Source organism: Papio anubis, chromosome 8 (genome assembly GCF_008728515.1).
Source record: "Papio anubis isolate 15944 chromosome 8, Panubis1.0, whole genome shotgun sequence".
Taxonomy (NCBI): Eukaryota; Metazoa; Chordata; class Mammalia; order Primates; family Cercopithecidae; genus Papio; species Papio anubis.
The window spans coordinates 97,850,624-97,866,503 of NC_044983.1; the positions used below are offsets into that span (position 1 = coordinate 97,850,624).

At 42.6% G+C, this 15,880-nt stretch overlaps 1 long non-coding RNA gene across 1 annotated transcript in view; it reads right to left on the reverse strand.

Moving 5' to 3' along the window:
• Positions 1-12,603: 12,603 nt before the first annotated feature.
• Positions 12,604-15,880, reverse strand: part of LOC116276392 — a 56,555-nt gene continuing 53,278 nt past the window's right edge. The window contains exon 4 of the long non-coding RNA XR_004185893.1: positions 12,604-13,190. This is a non-coding gene — a long non-coding RNA (uncharacterized LOC116276392). The remainder of the gene's footprint in view (positions 13,191-15,880) is intronic.

The window sequence follows — 15,880 nt, forward strand, 5'->3', positions numbered from 1 at the left end:
CATTGTATGCTTACAACTGACCCAGACTTTTTTTTTTTTTTTTTTGAGACAGAGTCTTGCTCTGTCGCCCAGGCTGGAGTGCAGTGGTGCTATCTTGGCTCACTGTAACCTCCACCTCTCGGGTTCAAGTGATTCTTGTGCCTCAGCCTCCTGAGTAGCTGGGATCACAGGTGTGTACTACCATCCCTGTATAATTATTTGTATTTTTAGTAGAGACAGGGTTTCACTGTGTTGGCCAGGCTGGTCTCAAACTCCTGACCTCAAGTGATCAGCCTGCCTTGGCCTCCCAAAGTGCTGGGATAACAGGATTGAGCCACTGTGCCTGGCCCTGACTCAGATTTAAAATAAATCATCCTGTATTCATGGATTTATTTTTCCAATTTTGGAGGGAAATTATAAGAAGGGTGGATTAGTCACTCAAATCTCTGCTAAATTCAAGGAGACTGGAGCTTCCTACAGTTTAGATCTGGCTCCCTGGCAGATTGCCTGTGATTTGCTTTAACATTTATATTTCTCCTGCCAAGGGCATGCTATTTTCCTGGAATTGTGGTCTCTTTGCCATGATATTTATTCTGTATTTATCCCACAGACTCCATGGCCGAGTTAATCGCTGATGTAGCCTGAACTGAACCCAAAGCCTGCCGGTGATTCTGATCACACACTTGAAGCCGCTAGAGAAGAAAAGCCATCCTTATGGGCTCTACTCTTATAGACAGATACAGTCATCAAATGGAAAAATCCTCAACGTCCTTGTTAACGCATGGGGCGTAAACGAAGGTTCAGCGTGACTTCATTATGAACCCTTGTATTATTGTTAACTCTGACAGGAATTGTTTGCTCCAGCCGCTGCATAGTACCATGCCCATCCCCAGCATTTTGAGGCCAAAGTGGAGATCGTGCTGAGTTCCGGGAAACCAGCTCAAAGCAATATGAGAGGAGTTTTATTTTCATACAAAATAATTTCATGTCTAAAAAAAAAAGCTGGTGGACTTCACCTGTATCCAGCACTTTGGGAGGCTGGGACTCACCTTGAGTCAGGAAAGCCCAAACCAGTTTGGGCACATCGGGAAACCCTACTGCCTCACTTGGGACTTTGAAAATGGCATGGTGACACATTTCTGTGATCCCAGCTACTTGGGAGGCTAAAAGCAAGAAATTTGGAAGGGGTCTGGGTCCCTGATGAATCCAGAGCTCTCATTCCAGTTCTGGACTGCCCTTCCAGATTTTTATGTAATAGAGAAATGAATTACTATCCTGTTTAAGCCATCCTGTTTAAGCCACTGTCACTGTGATCTTCCTGTCACTTGCAGCTGACTGGAATCCTAAATGATAAAGGCCTCCATCTTTAGAATGAATATTCTGGATCAAGTAATCTTTTCTCTTTCTCTTCGCTTCTTTTCTTTGTCTTTCTAAGTCTGAATGCACATGTGATTGGAATGAGGAGGTCAGGTCTTTCGATTGCTGACCTTTTGCTGGCTGAGATCTCCTTAAAACTCTGACTTCTTCTCTCACCACTTAGCCATTGTTGAGAATCAAAAATCAATTCTACCCATAAAATGTCCTGGCAAACCTGGTAGACATTCTCCAAATATCTGTGTGGACAAAGCTTGAGGATGTGACTAAAATACCATCAAAACTAAAGTTAATTATACATTTCCCATCACCTAAGAAAAGTAGGAATTATAAATCCCAGTTGGTGGATGTGAATTTGGCTGCTAGCAATAGTGATGAGTGTAGATTCTGGGGATAGTTAGTGAAGACATAAAACTTGGCAACTAAAGTCGTGGAGACAAAGCTCCTGCTTGAGACATGGGCGACCCGCACTGTTCAAAACAACAGCGACCACTCAGATCTTCCTCTGACCGGAAACTGGTAATTATCCCTTATTTTAAATAGTTGATTTAAAAAACATCAAGCAGCCAGGCGTGGTGGCTCATGCCTGTAATCCCAGCACTTTGGGAGGCCAATGCAGGTGGATCACTTGAGGTCAGGAGTTCAAGACCAGCCTGGCCAACATGGTGAAACCCTGTCTCTACTAAAATACAAAAATTAGCCAGGCGTGGTATTGCATGCCTGTAATCTCAGCTACTTGGGAGGCCGAGGCAGGAGAATCGCTTGAACCTGGGAGGCGGAGGTTGCAGTGAGCCAAGATCATGCCACTGCACGCCAGCTTGGGTGACAGAGCGAGACTTCATCTCAAATAAATAAATTAATTAATTAAATTAAATAAAAAACATCAAACCAAATAAATGGCTGCAGGAGATTCCTGGCCCCCAGAATTACCAAGAGTAACACCCAGAAGAGTCAGCTCAAATGCTCAGCAACCTTGGATGGTTCTCTCTGGTTTGCCCCAGAGTATGGGTTTTGTCTGTTTTTCAAGATGGCCAACTAGGGACATCTGGTTCTGGGAAGATGAAATAGACATATTTCTCCCAGTTTTCCCACTGAGTATAACTAAAAACCCTGAAAATTATATAAAAACAAACATAAGAAACCTGGAGAGATGGAGAGAAGAAAACAGACCAACTAAGGACATTGAGTCCCAGGGAACAGCATGGTGGTGAATCCCTGGGTTTTCCTTTTGACTCTGGTCCTCACCCCTGCAAATGCTACCAAATGTTGAGTAGGAGGCTAGATGTCCCATCTCATGAGGCTGTAATGTAAACTGTGAATGTAAAATGCATACATAGAACCTACTGCCAGGGTGGCATGAGAGACGGCAGAATAGAGGGCCAAGAATTTCATCCCTAATAGGAGATAATGACCCCCACCCCCACAACCCCACTTTATGGAATCGATGGAGACCACGTGAGGGTCCTGGACTTCTACCCCTAATTCACAGTAATGACCACCCCCAACAGCCTTTCCACTGGAGTGGTGGCAGAAGAGCCCTAGCAGAGGATCAGGACTTTCACCATTGCCTGGCAATAACAAGGTCACTCTGCACCTTGTGGCCTCAGTGGCCACACGTAGTGTAGTAACCAGGTATCCCTACCTCTACCAGCCAGGAAAGTATCAGTGCAGGCCTATTGGAAGTCTGGAACTCTCATTCCCACCTAGCAATAATAATAAGCACCCTTTCCTCTATCAGATATAAACAGAGCTGACTGAGAGATCTAGATTTCCACCTCCATTTAGCAGTAATGAGGCAGCACTCCTTCTTCTCTTGCCAGAATAATGTCACAGAAAGCCACTAGAAACAGAAGGTATTGATAAGATCCAAAGTCTCATAACTCCCCCAAATTCCAAGTTTAAATAAAAAATCATTCATTATGAATGATACCAAAACCATGAAGATCTCAAATTGAATGGAAAAAAAAATCAGTGGATGCCAACACCAAGATGACAGAGATGTTAGAATGACCTTGCAAGGATTTTAAAGTAGCCATTATAAAAATATCTCAATGAGCAATTAAGAACAAGCTTGAAACAAACAAATAAGCAAACAAAAACACTCAGCAAAGAAATAGAAAGCCTCAGCAAAGAAGTGGAAGATATAAAGTAGAACCAAATTAAAACTTTAGATGTGAAAAATACAATAACAGAAATTATAAACTCAATGAATGAGCTCATCAGCAAAATAGAAGGCACAGAGGAACAAATCAGTAAACTTGAAGATGGAATGATAGACATTACCCAATCTGAACAGAGAGATAACAGACTTTAAAAAAAATGAACAGAATTGCAAGGACTTGTGGGACTATAACGAAAGGGCTAATATTTGTGTCACTGAATTTCTGGAAGAAGAAGAAAAGAAAGAGGGCAATGCTGAAAAGTATTGGAAGAAATAATGGTGAAAACTTTCCAAGTTTGGCAGAAGACATAAGCTACAGATTCCAGAAGATGAGTAAAACCCAAACAGAATAAAACAACAACAACAAAAAATCCAGGCCAACACACTTCATAATCAAATTTCTAAAAACTGAAGATGAGGAAAAAATCTTGAAAGCAGCAAGAAAAGAACAACATCTCACTTACAGAGGGAAAGAAATCAATGTTAATGACAGTGGATTTTTCATCAGAAACCATAGATGCTGGAAGGAAGTGGCACAACATTTTTCTAGTGCTGAAAGAAAAGAACTGCCAACCAAGAATCTTGTACACAGTGAAAATATCCTTCAGGAAACAAGGGGAAGTCAAGGCATCCTCAAATAAAGGAAAACTAAAACCGTGTCATCAACAGACATGTTTTAAATAAGGAAAGGGAGTTCTTGAAAAAAAAAGAAAACGATAAAAGAAGTAATCTTGGAATATCTGGGAAGAAGAAAACACATGGTAATCAAAAATATGGGTAAATATAATAGACTTTCCTTTCCTAAATTGTGTTTGATGGTTGAAGCAGAAATTATAACACTGTTTGATGAGGTTCTAAATGTATGTATAGGAAAAACTTAAGACAATTATATTAGAAATAGGGAAAAGTAAAGGAGCATAAAAGGAGCTAAAGTTTCTACCCTTCATTCAAACTGGCAAAATGAAAACTGTAAGAAGTTATGTATATATAATAAAGAGCAACCGCTGAAAAAAGATTTGCAAGGAGATAGACTAGAAAACACTGGAAATAGGCTGGATGTGGTGGCTCATGCCTGTGATCCCAGCACTTTGAGAGGCCAGGGTGAGAGGATCACCTGAGGCCAGGAGCTTGAGACAAGCCTGGGCAACACAGTGAGACTCCATATCTTAAAAAAAAAAAAAAAAATTAGCTCGGTTTGGTGGTTTGCACTTGTAGTCCCAGCTATTCTGGAGGCTGAGGCAGGAGGATCACCAGAGCCAAATGAGAGAAGTTGAAGGTTACAGTGAGCCATGATCACACCACTGCACTCTAGTCTGGGTGACAGAGTGAGACCTCTTTTCTAAAACAAACAAACAAGATAAATCAAAATGGAAGTCTAGTAAATATTTAAGTAACGCACAAGAAAGTAGGAAAAGGAAAACAGAGAAATAAATTTTAAAAAACCAGAAAGAACAAACAGAAAACAAAAAGTAAAATGGCAAATTTAGGCCGGGTATGATGGCTCATGCCTGTAATCCCAGCACTTTGGGAGGCAGAGGTAGGTGGATTGCTTGACGTCAAGAGTTCAAGATCAGCCTTGCCAACATGATCTCTACTAAAAATACAAAAATTAGCCAGGCATGATGGTGCATGCCTGTAGTCCCAGCTACTCAGGAGGCTGAGGCAGGAGAATCGGCTGAACCCAGGAGGCGGAGGTTGCAGTGAACTGAGATTACGTCACTGTACTCCAGCCTGGGCAACAGAGTGAGACTCCATCTCAAAAATAAATAAATAATAAAAATAAAAGAACAGAAACATGACCCAACTATATGCTGTATACAAGAACCTCTCTTCAAATATAACAACACAGGCAGGTGGAAAGTAAAAGGATGAAATATCAAAAAGATTAATCAAAGGAAAGCAGAAATGGCTATATTAATATTAGATAAAGTAGACTTTAGAGAAAAGAAAATTACTAGGGACATAGAAGGACATTATGTAATAAAAGATTTAATCCTCCAGTAACACACAGCAGTGTGTATGCACCAAACAACTGAGCTGCAAAAATATATGAGGCAAAAACTAATAGAACTGTGCTACGCTTTGAATGTTTGTTCCTTACAAATCTCATGTTTATATTTAATCCCCATTGTTGGAGGTGGGACCTGGTGGGAAGTGTTTGATCATAGGGTAGGATTCCTCATGAATAGCTTAGCAGCATCCCCTTGGTGATGAGTGAGTTCTCGCTCTGAGTTCATGCAAGATCTGGTGTTTAAAAGTGTGTGGCACCTTCCTCCCCATCTCTCTCTCCTGCTTCGTCTCTCACCATGTGATATGCCTGCTCCCTCTTGGCCTTCTACCATGACCGTAAGCCTCCTGAAGCCCTCACCAGAGGCAGATGTTGGCAGCATGCTTCCTACACAGCCTACAGAATTATGAGCCAACTAAACTTCTTTCCTTTATAAATTACCCAGTCTCAGATACTCCTTATAGCAATGCAAAAACAGCCTAACACAACTGAAAAGAGAAACAGACAAATCTACAATTATGGCTGGAAGTTTCTACACCTCTCTCTCAATAATTGCTTAGAACGAGTGGACAGAAAATCAGAAGATTGTAACAAGGCTTAACATCATCATCAACCAACAGATTCTAATTAAACTTTATAGAGCACTCCACCTAACAGCAGCAGAACACACATTCTTTTCAAGTACCCATGGGACACATACCAAGATAGATTACATCCTGGGCCATGAAACAAACTTCAGAAAATTTTAAATCATTGAAAACATAAAGTGTGTTCTCTGACCAGTGGAATCAAATTAGAAATCAATAAAAGAAAGATGATGAGTACAACTACAAACACTTGAAAAATAAACAACACACTTTGAAGTAATCTATGAGGAAGTCTCAAGGGGAATGAAAAATGCGTTGAACTGAAAGAAAATAAAATGTCAGCCTATCAAAATTTGTGGGACACAGCTAAAGCAGTGCCAAGAAGGAAATCTAGAATTTTGGGGCTCAAGCGATCCTCTTGCTTCACCCTCCAGAGTAACTGGGACTATGTATGCCACCAAGCCAGCAGTTTGGCAGTTAAAACAAACAAACAAACAACCATGCAGCTACCACGTGATGTAGCAATTGCACTTGTGGGCATTTAACTCAGAGAAATGGAAATTTATGTTGACAGAAAACTAACTATACATAAATATTTATAGAAGCTTTGTTCATTACTGCTAAAAATTGGAAACAACCTAGATGTCCTTCTATAGATGAATGATTAAACTTTGGTACATCTGTACCATGGAATACTACTCAGCAATAAAAGGAAGCCAACTACTGATACACATATTGATGACGTGTGTGAAGCTCTAGAGGATTATGCTGAGTGAAAAAAGTCAATCCACAAAGGTTCCATACTATATAATTCCATTTAGATAGCATTCCCCCCACATTTTTTTTTTTTTTTTTTCTTTTGACATGGAGTTTCACTTTTATCGTCCAGGCTGGAGTACAATGGCATGATCTCGGCTCACCACAACCTCCGCCTCCTGGGTTCAGGCGATTCTCCTGCCTTAGCCTGCCTTGGCAGGCTGGTCTTGAACTCCCAACTCCCAATCTCAGGTGATCCTCCCACTTCAGCCTCCCAAAGTGCTGGGATTACAGGTGTGAGCCACCGTGCCTGGCTTTTTTTTTTTTCCCTGAAATGGCGTCTTGCTGTCGCCCAGGCTGGAGTACAGTGGCCTCTCAGCTCACTGCAACCTCCGCCTCCAGGGTTCAAGCGAGTCTTGTGCTTCAGCCACCAAGTAGCTGGGACGACAGGTACACCACCACGCCGGGCTAATTTTTGTATTTTTAGTAGAGACAAGGTTTTGCCGTGTTGGCCAGGCTGGTCTCGAACTCCTGGCCTCAAGTGATCCACCCACCTCGGCCTCCCAAAGTGCTGGGATTACAGGAGTGAGCCACCATTTCTGGTATACTCTTGAAATGACAAAGTTATAGAAACGGAGAATAGATTAGTGGTTGCCAGGGATTACAGAATGATAGGAAGAAAGGCCCATGGCTATGAAAGGGCTTCATGATAATCCTTGTGATGGAAATGTTCTGTATCTTGACTGTATCAATGTCAATATCCTGGTTGTGATCCAGTTTTGCAACATGTTACCACTGAGGGAAACTGGATAAAAGATACATAGGATTTCTCTATCCTTCCTTCCCTTCCTTCCCTCCTTCCTTTTTTCCACACCCAGGAAAGACCTGAGCATCTATTTCTTTTTCTTTTTTTTTTTTTGAGTCAGGGTCTCGCTGGGTTGCCCAGCCTGGAGTGCAGTGGTGCAGTCTTGGCTCACTACAGCCTCCCCACTTCTGGGCTCAAATGATTCTCCTACCTCAACCTCAGGAGTACTTGGAATTACAGGTATGCGCCACCACATCCGGCTTACTTTTTTGTTTTTAATTTTCTTTCAGCTTAGTTTTGTATTTTTTGTAGAGACAGGGTTTCGCCATGTTGCCCAGGCTGGTCTCAGACTTCTGAGCTCAAGCCATCTGCCTGCCTCACCTCCCAAAGTGTTGGGATTATAGGCATGAGCCACCGCATCTGGCCTGAGAATATATTTCTTTTAATTGCATATGAGTCTACAGTTATCCCAAAACAAAATTATTTATTTATATATTTTTTACTTTTTTTGAGATGGAGTCTTGCTCTGTCACCCAGGCTAGAGTGTAGTGGGGTGATCTCAGCTCACTGCAACCTCTGCCTCCTGGGTTCAAGTGATTCTCCTGCCTCAACCTCCCGAGTAGCTGGGAATACAGCTGTGCGCCATCACACCTGGCTAATTTTTGTATTTTTAGTAGAGACCAGGTTTCACCGTGTTGGCCAGGCTGGTCTTGAACTTCTGACCTCAGGTGATCCACCCTCCTCGGCCTCCCAAAGTGCTAGGATTATAGGCATGAGTCACTGTGTCCAGCCCAAAACATATATTTTTTTTCTTTTTAGACGGAGTCTCTATCACCCAGGCTGGAGTGCAGTGGCACGATCTCGGCTTACCGCAACCTCCGCCTGCCAGGTTCAGGTGATTCTCCTGTCTTAGCGTCCGGAGTAGCTGGGACTACAGGCACATGCCGCCACACCCAGCTAATTTTTGTATTTTTAGCAGAGATGAGATTTCTCCATGTTGGCCAGGCTGGTCTTGATCTCCAGTCTCAGGTAATCGGCTCTTCTTGGCCTCTCAAAGTGCTAGGATTACAGGCTTGAGCCACCACTCCTGGCCCAAAACATAAATTTAATTAAGCACAGTGGCTCACGCCTGTAATCCCAGCACTTTGGGAGACCAAGGCAGGCGGATCACCTGAGGTCGGGAGTTCGAGACCAGCCTGGCCAACATGGAGAAACCCCGTCTCTACTAAAAATACAAAATTAGCCAGGTATGATGGTGCATGCCTGTAATCCCAGCTACTCGGAAGGCTGAGGCAGAAGAATCACTTGAAATCAGGAGGAGAGGTTGCGGGGAGCCGAGATTACACCATTGCACTCCAGCCTGGGCTACAAGGGTGAAACTCCGTCTCAAACAAAAAAGAAAAAACAAACCAAAAAACACCTGAAAACTTGAGGCCGGGTGCAGTGGATCAAACCTGTAATCCCAGCACTGTGGGAGGCCAAGGTGGGTGGATCACCTGAGGTCAGGAGTTTGAGACCAGCCTGGCCAACATCGTGAAACCACTTCTCTACTAAAAATACAAAAATTAGCCAGCCGTGGTGCTGCACGCCTGTTGTCCCAGCTACTTGGGAGACTGAGTCAGGAGAATCGCTTGAATCTGGGAGGCAGAGGTTGCAGTGAGCCGAGATCGCACCATTGAACTCCAGCTTGGGTGACAGAACGAGACTCCACCTCAAAAAAAGAATTAAAAAACAAAACAAAACAAAAAAAAACCTGAAAACTTGGACCAGCCCAATTGCTCACACCTATAATCCCAGCATTTTAGGAAGCGGAGGCAGGAAGATCCCTTGAGCCCAAGAGTTTGAGACCAGCCTGGGCAACATACAGAGACCTTGTCTCAACAAAAAATGAACAAAATTAGCCAGACTTGGTGGTATGTGCCTGTAGTCCCAGCTACTCAGGAGGCTGAGGTGGGAGGATGGCTTAAGCCCGGGAGACAGAGGTTGCAGTGAGCCGAGATGGTGCCACTGCACTCCAGCTTAGGTGACAGAGGGAGACCCTGTCTCAAAAACGACAACAACAACAAATAAAACAACAACATCAACAAAACAAAACAAAAAACCCAGGAAAGTCCTTATCTGATTACAGATGTATTAATTTATTAGATATTCCATGCAAAAGGCAGCCAGGTTTTACTTAGATTTATAAAAAAATCGAAGTCTGGGGTTTTCAGGTCAGTACTTAATATGAGGAACCAGAGGTCTTAGGTATAACTATTTCACTATAAGCCACTCCATACACACATAAAGTGGTGGTCTTAAAAGCTTTTTCTTGGGCCGTGACTCAATTAGGTCCAAATTAAGTTGCATGAGCCCTGACGAGTTATTCTTATAAGCACTAACACCATAACCCACCTTGAGAGGCGGGCGGGTTCTCTTCAGAATTTGTTAATAATATCTAGTCAGCAAAAAATGGTTTTGTTTTGGCCTCCCCTCCTTTAGCTTAGACTTAGAGCATAATGTTATCTTTCTTATTCTGGCTCAGCTAGATGCAGAACTTTCTAGTGTGAAAGAATGAAAAGATAAGCATTGTTTTCTATGCACACTACACATGAAGATTTGTTACCATATAGGAGTAGCCATAACAGGCATTTTTATGACCCAAAAGAACAACTTCAGGTCAACTATTCAAAAGCCAAGTTCACTGTTTTTGTTTTGCTTTGTTTTTGTTTTTGTTTTGAGACTGAGTCTCACTCTGTCGCCCAGGCTGGAGTGCATTGGCATGATCTTGGCTCACTGCGACCTCTACCTCCTGGGTTCAAGCGATTCTCTTGCCTCACCGCCTGAGTAGCTGGGATTACAGGGACCTGCCACCATGCCTGGCTAATTTTTTATGTTTTTGGTAGAGATGGGGTTTCACCATGTTGGCCAGGCTGGTCTCAAACTCCTGATCTCAAGTGATCTGCTCACCTCAGCCTCCCAAAGTGCTGAGATTATAGGTGTGAGTCACTGCATGCGGCCGCAGGTTCACTGTTTTGAGCAGATATCTCATAATATTTTCCTAGTTTGCCCCAAATAAGCCCCTAAGACCAGTAAGCTCACTCATGGTCTGTGACTTGGGTAGAAAATGAAGAGGGGCATGCACTGTCCACCCGGAGACAAGGGGGTGTGCCTCTCCAGGGAAGGCAGGCAGACTGGTTCTCAGGGGGCCTCAGGCGGCACCTGTCACCTTCAGCAATTTTCCATCGTCTGCTGGGTGGTCTTTGGTCTTACAGGCTAAGAAACCTAGTTTTGCCAGTTATACTCACCAGGCATGTGAGATTAGATAGAAAAGCAAAACTCGATACATTAATTTACTGAGAGGCACTTCCCATATTTGCTTTCATCAATGCTTTGAGACTACAAAGAAGTCTCTAAGAACCAGAAAATGAGGGTGCCCACTGAGACTTAAGCTACAAAATCAAAACATAATGGATGCCATAGACTGAGATACCTGCATGGCCACAGGCAGCCCATTCTCTCCCTGTAGTCAAGTTGCGTGGGAAGCAAAATCATAAACTGAATAACAATTAAATTCATTTACAATGTCAAAGATAATTGTTATGAAGATGGGAATACATGGCGTCCATATTCTCCATACAGAATTTCTCTGCAGGGACACTGACATGAGGAGCCAGAGTAATCAGGAGATTGCTTATCAACAGGGAATGAAAACAAGAAGAGTCAGATTAATTGAATTTTTTTTTTTTTTTTTGGCAGTGAGTTGTTACACACTTGTTAGCAGACTGCCACCATCCTGCTAGATTAATTGAATCTGTAATGGTATCAGGCACACATAGTGTGATACACACCGCTCACATTAGGGAAGGTCTTGTCTATGGGATCTAAACATTAATATTCCCTTGGTGACAATCTCCTATTTCTAGCCCCACATTGGGAATGGCCTTTCTAGGCAAAAAAACAGTCAAGATTCAAAAGCTGTTGGCTGAAATTTCTGCTCCCCTAGGCAGTGCTTGGCTGTGCTTTGCACAGTTTTCCTCCAGGCTTTTTCTAGGTAGCCAAGTCCTGCCTGGGTGTCATTCTCTCTCTTTAAAGGTGATTTTGCATGTTTGTACTTTAACCCACTGTGAGTTTTTGTTTGTTTTTTGAGAAGGGGTCTCACTCTGTCACATCGGCTGGAGTGCAGTGGCGCGATCTTGGCTCAATGCAATCTCCACCTCCCCAGCTCATGCACTCTTCCCACTCAGCCTCCAGAGTAGACGAGACTACAGGCATGCACCATCATGCCCAGCTAGTTTTTGTATTTTTTGTAGAGATGGGGTTTTGCCATGTTGGCCAGGCTGGTCTTGAACTTCTGGGCTTAAAGTGATTCGCCTGTCTTGGCCTCCCAAATTGCTGAGATTATAGGCCACTGCGCCTGGCCAACCCATTATTTTTGATTTTATAGTTTAGTTCTCAGAGGATCATCTCATTCCAATCTCTTGGAATGCTGCTTGGTAGCCTACAAACAATGACAAGCAAATATCTTGCAACTTATTTATCTTGGAAGCTGGCCCAAGAAGCTGTGCAGCTGAAATCAATAAAGATTTTTTCTTTTATTGACCCACGTGGTCATTGGTATACCTGCTCTAAAACCTTCAAGGTCAAAATGACTTCTGTATTGTTACAGGGGTGGAGGCTTTGGGCTTTCTTCCATAGTCCATGTCAGATGAGGCTCCTACTGTCAGTACGGTGTAAATAAACAAAATAACACAACATTGAGCCTGCACATGTCAGTAGCTCACTAAACTGAATGTTACTTCAAACAGATTGATATGTAGTATTTATTTATTTATTTAGAGACAGGATCTTGCTGTGTCACTCAGGCTAGAGTGTAGTGGCACAAACATGGCTTACTGCAGCCTCAACCTCCTGGGCTCAAGCAATCCTTCAGCTGTAGCCTCCCAAGGTGCTGAGACTACAGGTATGTACCACCACACCTGGCTAGTTTTTATTTTATAAGAACTGATATATGTATATGAAAATAGTTTTTATTTGCCCCTTTGAAGAATCTGTATTTGTCTCTTTTCTACCAGTTGATTTTGAATGTTATACTTTTGCCATAGGGTGACATGGGGGGACAAAGCATTCATCTACCAGAAAGAAGTATGAACTCCTTTCTTGTGGCTTGGTTCATAAGCGTAATCCGTTTATGCTGCTGACAAGAATTCCCCTTTTTAGCTTTGACATTGCTAGGGAAAAGTGCCTACATTTACTATGGAATTTTAAGCACTAAAGCATTAAACCTCTCTAAGTGGAATGATGATGGATCTTTGCTTGTTTTACATCTTTAGTGAGCAGACAGCCTTGTACAGGGGCTTATCTTTGGTGGTGATAAGGATGTACACTGGTTTCTTCACCTGGGTTCCCTAGTTCGAGTCAGGTTGAATGATGACTTACATTTGCTGCCACACCCTTTATTAGTTGTCATCAGATGAAGGAATCTGAACCAGGAATTCAAGTCTAGGCACCTTCATTGCCAGCAGGCAGGCGAGCCTGGAACTGAATTAGGGAGAGCCTCAGAGCAAGTGTGTCCCGAACAGGACTGGCCTCCTGGGGCACAACCATTTTGAGAGCATGGAGTCCTGAACTGTATATATTTACAACATACACATGCCAGGCAGAGACCCCTGCTGCAAATAAAATCCATGGCTTTGATATATGCAACACCATTCCCACTCACCCACTCCCATCCCTCCCAGATGCTTTTTTTCTTTCTTTTTTAGGGTCTCACTCTGTTGCCCAGGCTGGAGTGCAGCCTTGAACTCCTGGGCTCAGGATCCTCCTGCTTTAGCCCCTTGTGTAGCTGGGACTACAAGTGTCAGCCACCGCACCTGGCTAATTTTTTTATCTTGAATTTTTTTAGAGACAGGGTTTTGTTCTGTTGCCCAGGCTGGCCTTGAACTCCTAGGCTAAAACAATCCTCCTGCCTCAGCCTCCCAGAATGCTGGGATTCCAGGTATGACCCACTGTGCCCAGCCTCCCAGATTCTCATTTATGGGTCTCTGCTGAGACAACAGACTGTTACTGTTACAATATATTGTAAAGGCAATGCATATAGAATTTCTTATCTCGTTATGACCTTTATATATTTCTTTGAAATTCATCAATCCAAAAATCACTGCATTTCCTGGAAAGTTATCTCTTGGAAAGTTACCTCACTATAGTAGCCAATGAATTATCAGTTTAACTAATATATTAGACCAGTTGGCTCTCAGTAGAAAGGTATCAATGCAGTTATGATGTCTTTCTTTTCAACTATCACTAATCTATCTCATGGCCTTGCAAAAATAATTTGGCTTTTTTGTTCTGAGTAATTTCCCTCCTGCCTACATCACTGCATGATGTGGAGTTACGATAAAAGTAATACCAACCGCCATCATCATCACCACAGTCATAGTTGATGTTTAATTTTATGTGTCAACTTGACTGGGCTGAGGAGTACCCAGACTGCTAGTAAAACATGATTTCTATCGGGCGCTGTGGCTCATACCTGTAATCCCAGCACTTTGGGAGGCCGAGGCAGGTGGATCACCTGAGGTCGGGAGTTTGAGACAAGCCTGGCCAACATGGAGAAACCTCGTCTCTACTAAAAATACAAAATTAGCCGGGCGTGGTGGTGCATGCCTGTAATCGCAGCTACTCAGGAGGTTGAGGCGGGAGAATCGCTTGAACCTGGGAGGCAGAGGTTGTGGTGAGCCGAGATCGCACCATTGCACTCCAGCCTGGGCAACAAGAGCAAAACTCTGTCTCAAAAACAAACAAACAAACAAAAACCATGATTTCTGAACATGTCTATGAGGGTGTTTCCAGAAGAGATTAGCATTTGAATTGGTGGCCTGAGTAAAGATCTGCCCTCCCGAATTGGGTGAGCATCATCCAATTCATTGAGGACCTGAATAGAATAAAAAGGCAGAGGAAGTGTGAATATGCCCTCTGTTTGATCTGGGATTTCAGTCCTCCTGGTTTTGGGGCCTTTGGACTCAGACCAATACTTAAACCATCCCTGGGCTCAAGCCTTCTGATTGGTTTTCCTGGTTCTCCAACTTGCAGATGGCAGATTGTGGGACTTCATTCTATAATTCTGTGAGCCAATTCCTGTAATTAATCTCTCTCTCTCTCTCTCTCTCTCTCCACATACATATATATCTCCTGGAAAATTACATCACTGAGTCGTTTTTACTCCTGGGCTTTTAGCTGTAGTAGACAACTAATTGTCAGTTACATATATGGTCAGATATCTATTTATCACCTATCAATATTCTATTGATTCTATTTCCCTGTAAAACTCTAATACAAATAGCACTAAGCATTTCAATGTTTTAAGCACTGTTCTAAGTACTTTACATATATTAATACATTTAATCCTCACAGTCTCATGAAGTACAAACTATTGTTGTCTCCATTTTATAATGAGGAAACTGAGGCACAGAGAGGTTAGCTAACTTGCCTAAGGTTATACGTGTATCAAAAGATAGGTATATAACTGCTTTAAAAAAATAGTTTGTTTTTAGGTTATAAAAATGATACATACAGTTTTTATAGAGTTCTTATTATACAGATAATTATAATTCTTCCAAACATCTCTTTATGTATCTAGGGATATGTTGATTCATTATTATCACTTAACATAAATGAAATTAAGCACACAATACTTTTCTATAATCTGCCTTTCTCTCTTTTCTTTCTTTCTCTCTCTCCTCCCTCCCTTCCTTCTTTCCTTCCTTTTGACTTTGTTTTCTAAGCCGATCTCTTTTCTTTTCTTTTTTTCTTTTTTTTTTTTAAGATGGAGTCTTGCTCTGTTGCCCAGGCTGGAGTACAGTGGTGCAATCTTGGCTCATTGCAACCTCCACCTCCTGGGTTCAAACAATTCTCCTGCCTTGGCCTCCCGAGTACCTGGGATTACAGGTGCATGGCACCACACTCAGCTAATTTTTGTATTTTTAGTAGAGATGGGGTTTCACCATGTTGGCCAGGCTGGTCTTGAACTCCTGACCTCAAGTGATCCACCTGTATTGGCCTCCCAAAATGTTGGGATTACAGGCGTGAACCACTGTGCCTGGCCCAGGCTGGTCTTGAACTCCTGGCATTAAGCAATCTTCCCACCTCAGTTTCCCAAAGTGCTAGGATTACTGGCATGAGCCACAATGCCCAGCCTGCAATCTACTTTTTCTCCTCCATTAGATGATCCA